The following is a 6,658-nucleotide window of genomic DNA, read 5'->3' as shown; positions in this document are numbered from 1 at the left end:
GCCAGATATTTGGAAACATTGTAAGTGACAGAGTTAATCATGCTAACAATAGGTCTTAAAGGTACACCTTGTTTGTGGATTTTAGGTAAACCATACAGACTAGGTGTGGCCTCCCCTGGGTACAGTCTGTGGTACAGAATATGGTCAATAGCCTTGTCCTGCTCCAAATTTTTCAGGCAATCTATTAACTTCTTCTTGTAACCACTTCATGGATCTCTTTTCAGAGGTTCATAAGTGGTTAAGTCACTAAGGAGTGTCATAACTTTCTCATGATAGTCTTTCTGGTTCAAAATCACTGTGCACCTTCCTTTGTCTGCTGGGAGAATGATGATGTTTTTGTCCTTGCGAAGAGTGGTGAGTGCATCCCTCTCCTCTCTACTGATGTTGGAAGGTGGTGGTTTGGCATTGCTGAGGCAGGATGAAACTTTGATTCTGAGCTGTTCTGCTTCACCCTCTTTCATTTTGTTGTTGCGGATGGCTGGCTTTTAAACCCCAAAATACATTATGGCAAAGACTGGTTCATCCCAAAGATCCAGTCCCCCGGCACAAACAGAGTAATGTTGTGTATGCTGTTCAGTGTCAGGAGGGCTGTGATCAGTCTTACATCGGGGAAACAAAACAGCCACTGGCCAAAAGGATGGCCCAGCACAGAAGATCAACATCATCAGGCCAGGACTCTGCGGTCTACACTCATCTCCAGGCCAGCGGTCACTCTTTCAGGGATGAAGATGTGCACATCCTGGACAGAGAGGAACAATGGTTTGAGAGAGGAGTAAAGGAGGCCATCTTTGTGAAAAGACATCGTCCATCATTAAACAGGGGTGGAGGCCTCCGGGTTCAACTGTCCCCCTCTTACAATGCTGTGATTGCTAGTATCAGTCAGCCCTCTGTGAACAGTAAACAGCCATCAGGTGCTAATGACCCATTGTTAGGCTGATGCTCCTTCTTGAGCATGTGATCAGCTGGTTTTGGTTGTCAGCAGCAAACTGGTTGATCCACTCTAAGAAGATGCTATTTAAGAGACTGAGCTGAATACAGCACCTCAGACTGAGGAAGTCTCTTGGATGAGAGACGAAACGTTTCTAGAATTTTTTTTGCTTTGTTTTGCTTTTGTTTTTTTGAATGTCCAGAGGACCAGATTGAACTTTTTTGGATTTACTGTATATGCTTGCTATATACTAGCACAGTGATCCTCACTATTTCTTTCAAAACAGCCGTATTGACAGATCAAAGTCAAGGGGAGAACCACGATATCACCTCAAGTCACTCAAATAAATGAAAAAAAAAAAAAAAAAACTTTAAACAACCCACCTAAGAACAAAAAAGAAACAGCCAGCACATTATCTGTTTAAACAAAATGTACCTTAGTATTGAGATGAGCGGAAGCTGCGGTGCGTGACGACCCTGTCAGGTGGCTGAGCTGCTGCAGGGACGGCTCTGTTGAGCAGAGTGCAGCAGGTAATTACTGGGAACACCTGAGTTGCTGGCTCAGCCCAGTATAAAGAGAGAGGTGTTGTGTTGCTCAAGGAGGAGGACATTAGACCTGCCCTCTCTCCTTGTTGCTGGTCTTCCTGGGGTTATGATTTGTCTAGGTTCTGTTGATCTGTTGTCTGAGTTTAGTTTGGTTTGGTTTTGGCTTGGTCTACTTGGTAATTTATTTGGTCTAGTCTGGTTAATTTAATTCTTTTTTTTATAGGTTTGAGCTTCTCCATCTGGTCATTAAAAATATTTTACAATAAACATTTATAAAACCATATTTTGTCCTTTCCCCTCTTTTTTGTTGCAACCCCTGGGCCAGGTTGTGACAAAAGTCCTTGACTTTCTTCATGTTGTACTTGTAATTTGTTGTTGCAACCACAGTGAGGCATTCAAGATGGGCATGGATCAGTCGGTTTCTGTTTTCGCTTGATAGTGTTCATGTTTGAACATGTTGACTCACAGGTGTAAGTGCTCATAAAGAAAGGCATCACTTTCTGGACGAGTGGTTTCAAAGTGGGAAAGTCTGCTTCAGAAACAAAACTTCAGAAGTGACCAACACCATCTCGGAGTTGCATTTGGAACATTTCATTTGTTTGCAGCTCAATTATTTCACTTTCAGGCCTGGCACGACTGTCAGGGCATAGTTGTTTGATGTTGGATGTAAGTGAGGATGCATCCACTCTGAAGGGGTTTTCCATAATTATTAAATGCCCTTATGTTCATTCACATCACAGAATCTGGAATCAAACTCCTCCTTCAGCTCCTCCAAAACTTCAACTAATTCCCTGTGCCTCAAGTACTGCTCAAGACCTGGATCACTTGTGGTTGTTGCTCGTAGTTTGGGGAAGTGGTGGAGTTCTCTGTCAGATATCCACAGGGCTGTTATCTTGTTTTGGAATGCTTTGATTACCTTCAGCATGTTGATTGGAAGCTTGTTTCTCCCTTGGAGTTGCAAGTTGAGTGTGTTCAGGTGACAGGTAATGTCTGTAAGGATGGCCAGCTCTATGATCCATTGTGGGTCTTTTAACTCCAGCTGATATTTTCCCTTGCCTACCAAAAAAGGGCAGATTTCAGGAAGGAGGCTCAGAAACCGGTCGAGCACCTTTCCACGGGACAGCCATCTTACTTCACTGTGCATCACTAGATCGCTGTACTGTGTGTCATAGTCTTCAATTAACTGTCTGAACTGTCTGTGGTTTAGTGCTCTGGAAACTATATAATTTACCAACTGCACAACCGTTTGCATCACATTCTTAAATTTGTCATTTATGATCTTTAATACGAGACTCTTAATGGATGATGCAATGGAAACTGATGAAATTTGATATTTCAGCTCTTTATTTCATGAGGCCAACAAGACCCTTCTCCTTGCCTCACATGCTTGGAGCACCATCTGTACAAACACTTGCAAGTTTGGACCAAGTGAGATGATTTTCCTCAAAAAATACCAGAAGTGCACTCAGAATGTCCTCACCTCTTGTTTGGCCATGGAGTGGTAGTAAGTACAGTAATTCTTCTCAAAAAGAATCTTCTTTTGGGAACCTCACCCAAACACACAGCTGAGCAACATCAGTCACATCTGTGCTTTCATCCACTGCTATGCTGAAACATGAAGCTCCACGCAGATCAGTCAGTAGCTGCTCTCTGATGTCCTTTCCTATGTCTTCCATCTGCCTCATTATTGTTGAATCAGATAACTGTAATCCCCTTATTTGTTTGAGAATTGCATCCTTGCTGTCAAAGTCTCTGAACAATATTTCTGCTGAAGCCAAAATTCAGTTCAATTGAGTTTATTTATATAGAACCAAATCACAACAAAGTTGTCTCGGGGCACTTTACAGAAACATTCACATACATAGAATGGTAAATGTACTGTATTTATACAGTGCCTTTCTATCTTATTGAGATACTCAAAGCACTTTACTACAATCTGTGTCCTCATTTACCCATTCATACAGCACTCTACTAGATCTCTACAAAGCTAATTGAGTAAATCATTCTAAAGAGACTTAATCATTGCTTTAGATCACATTCATACACCGATGGGACACACATCGGAGGCATCGAGGAGTTCAGTGTCTTGCCCTGGGAAATTTCGGCATGTGACTGCTGGTGGAGTCGAACCCCCAACTCTTGCATTGGAGGACAACTGCTCTAACCACTCAGCCATAGCCGCCCCAGAAAAAAGAAAAGCCAATTAGTAAAATTCTCTATCTAAGGAAGCAGCAGACAACTTGAATCTTGGCTTTGTTGCAGTCTCCCATCCTGAGCAAGCACAGTGGCAACAGTGGAAAGAAAAACTCTCTTTTAAAGAAAGAAACCTCCAGCAGAACCAGGCTCAGGACAAGCGGCCATCTGCTTTGACCGGCTGGTTTGAGAGGACAGGAAGGAGAGACAAACAAACACAGAATGGTAGGTCCAGATGTAGGTGCAGGTGTATCTGAAAAACAAAAAAACAAGTTAGGATCAAAAAACTAATTACAAATACAAAACAGGTTGAGCAGAGTAAGTAAAGACAGTAGCAGAGTGAAAACGTGTGGTCAGTTTGTCCTTCAGCAGTCAGCAGCAAGCATATAGCAGCATAACTAAGGGACAGCTCAGTAAACAAAAAGCAATCTTTTATTATTTCTGAGTCTGAGAAAGCTTTTTTTTGCCCAAACCAAAATCTGTGATCTCAAAAGATGCCTGAGTTAAACATTCTACTGTAGAGGTTGCTCTGTTGATGAGACTTTGCTACTCCAAAACTGAAGCAATGAGCTGTGCAGTTTTTTTTTTTTTTCTGACCTCACTGCTAGGTGGATAATTTTCAATGAATATTGGCTGTGCAGTTTTGAAATGGCGCTCCAAGTTGCTTTGTTTGAAGTCTGAGCAGGTTTGTTTGCATATTAAGTAAAGAGGATTTGTGCCGTGATAACAAATAAGATTTCTTCGGTCCATTTCTCTTGAAACTTTCTGTGCTCGTCTTGTATGTATCATACGTTTCATTTTTACTGGAAACACCTGCCGTCACTGATGTGCTTGTCCCCTCTCCAGCATTGTCATGTGGATTTTAATTTTCATATTCAAATTCCTGATCCTCACTATTTCTCACTTGTGTTTTTTTTCATTCATTCATTCAACCTTTATTTAAACAGATAAATCACATTGAGCCTTGAAGACTCATTTACAAGTGAGACCTGTTTGGACAAACAAAAAACAGTGGTTAACGGGACACATGTAGGAGCTTGTTTGCTTAGAAACCCGTCCATTTTGCACACTGAATATATTACGTTAGCTAGCTTGTAAAATCATTGCTGCTGTGTAGCACACTCTGCTGTCTCAGTATGGCAGCATTGCTGTTGGAAACAGTGCCTGTGTTGCCAGTTTCCAGTATCCTCCATTTGGAGCAAACTTTAATTGAGGCAAAATGAGAAATACAATGTAAGTGCTTCGAATGTAGAGTGCATTACATGTTTCTGTAGCACGTTTTAAAAATGTATTGGCTGTGCTGGCATAGTGTTGTAAACTGGCATAAGAGCCACCAATAATGCATGGCGAGCCGCATGTGGTTCGGGAGCCACGCAATGAGTATCCCTGGACTAGCACAAAGCCTAGTCTACTTAACAAGTTAAAGGGTGTTAATGAAGCACCAGTAATAGTGCACAGATAACCCCCCACCCCCCCTCCACACACACACACACACGCACACACATCGCATCACAGTAAGACCTAACATCTGATGTGCACTCTTACTCAAACATCTGGATTCTATTAGGAAAATCTTCTCTTTAGCCTCCCTTTCACTCAGCTGTCGGCATGAGGGCCCATAATAAAACGTCTCCTGGAGTCAGTGCGTCTGTCATCATGAGAGCCTGAACTGTCTCGTCTGTCAGCACAGATAAAAGCACTTTTATCACACTGGTGGATTTTAAACATGTCATGCGTAGTTTATTTTGAGAAAAAACATGATAAACAGGCAGGACAGGGCATATCCCATTGGCATTTAAGTGAACTTGATGAATTCAAGTGGGACTAGAGTTGTCTATCACTAGAAGCATTTCAGTGCCACGTTTGGTTGGACCACCCTACAAAGTGGCACTGATCCACCCACTAATAACTATGTTTGCTGAAATTCTAAATGTGAGAAATTACACCTCATAGCATATATTTCTAAACAATATCACTGTGATTACAAGTGCCACACAAGTTCAAAACCGTCCCAAGATCCTTATTAACGCATAAGCTTTGCCACATCATACTGAATCCCATTTTTCAATTCAGTTTATTTCTATAGCTCAAAGAACAGAAGTTGTTCTTCATCCTTGATCTGGCCTTTTCTTTTGTTCTTTGCCCAGAGGCAAGTGATCTCTTCCTCCTCCGTTGATGCCACGACTGAAATGGTAACAAATGAAGGAATTTGTCACGAGCGAATTAAAGTCAGGTCCAGCATGGCTGCGAGAGGGTCTGGAAATTTCCTGGTGGGCTGGTCTGATGTGTGGGCTGTAGAGCCAGCGCTCCCTGTTTTTTTTTTTTTTTTTTTTAAGATCTTTTTATTAACAACATATAAACACAGAACACCGCTGTGGCTGAGGCTGCCAGCGCTCGCTTTTTTTCTTTTTTCCGACCTGTCAATCAATCCAGTAGGCGTGTCAGCAAATGACCAATCGGCAACCTCAATTTGTCCCGAAGGTAAACACCCCTTGTCTGTGAAGCTGCTCTGCAGCTGCTCAGGGTGTACGTTGGAGTACAAAGTCTGAACCCTCTGCGTACAGTACACACGTACGGACGCGTGAACGTACGTATGCGGCAGTATACTGGGGGCTTAAGAAAGGAAGCCAACAGACACATTGACTCCACTTGGTCACAGTCTCCCATCCTGCACAAGCACAGAGGAGACAGTGTAAAGGAAAAACTAATTTTTAACAGAAGAAGTCTCCAACAAAACCAGGTTCCAGACGAGTGGCTATCTGTTTCTACTGGCTGGGAGTTTTTGTTTCATTTTTTATAGCATGTGTGTTCATAAAACCTCTTATAGTCCTCCAGTGGATAGGGTTTTTCAAACTTCATGACCAAAATGTTCAAATTTGATTTCTAGAGATCAAAGGACCGACCGACCGACCGACCGACCTTCCTACCTACCTACCTACCTACCAACCTACCTACCTACCTACCTACCTACCTACCTACCTACCTACCTACC

General features: G+C 42.3%; 1 protein-coding gene across 1 annotated transcript in view; it reads right to left on the bottom strand.

Moving 5' to 3' along the window:
• scube1 (signal peptide, CUB domain, EGF-like 1) overlaps positions 1-6,658 on the bottom strand; it is a 491,162-nt gene that overhangs the window by 180,427 nt on the left and 304,077 nt on the right. The window lies entirely within an intron of this gene.

Source organism: Nematolebias whitei, chromosome 22 (genome assembly GCF_014905685.2).
Source record: "Nematolebias whitei isolate Nwh7 chromosome 22, NemWhi1, whole genome shotgun sequence".
Classification (NCBI taxonomy): Eukaryota; Metazoa; Chordata; class Actinopteri; order Cyprinodontiformes; family Rivulidae; genus Nematolebias; species Nematolebias whitei.
The sequence above is the reverse complement of the archived record's forward strand: the minus strand, read 5'-3'. Positions and strand labels throughout refer to the sequence as shown.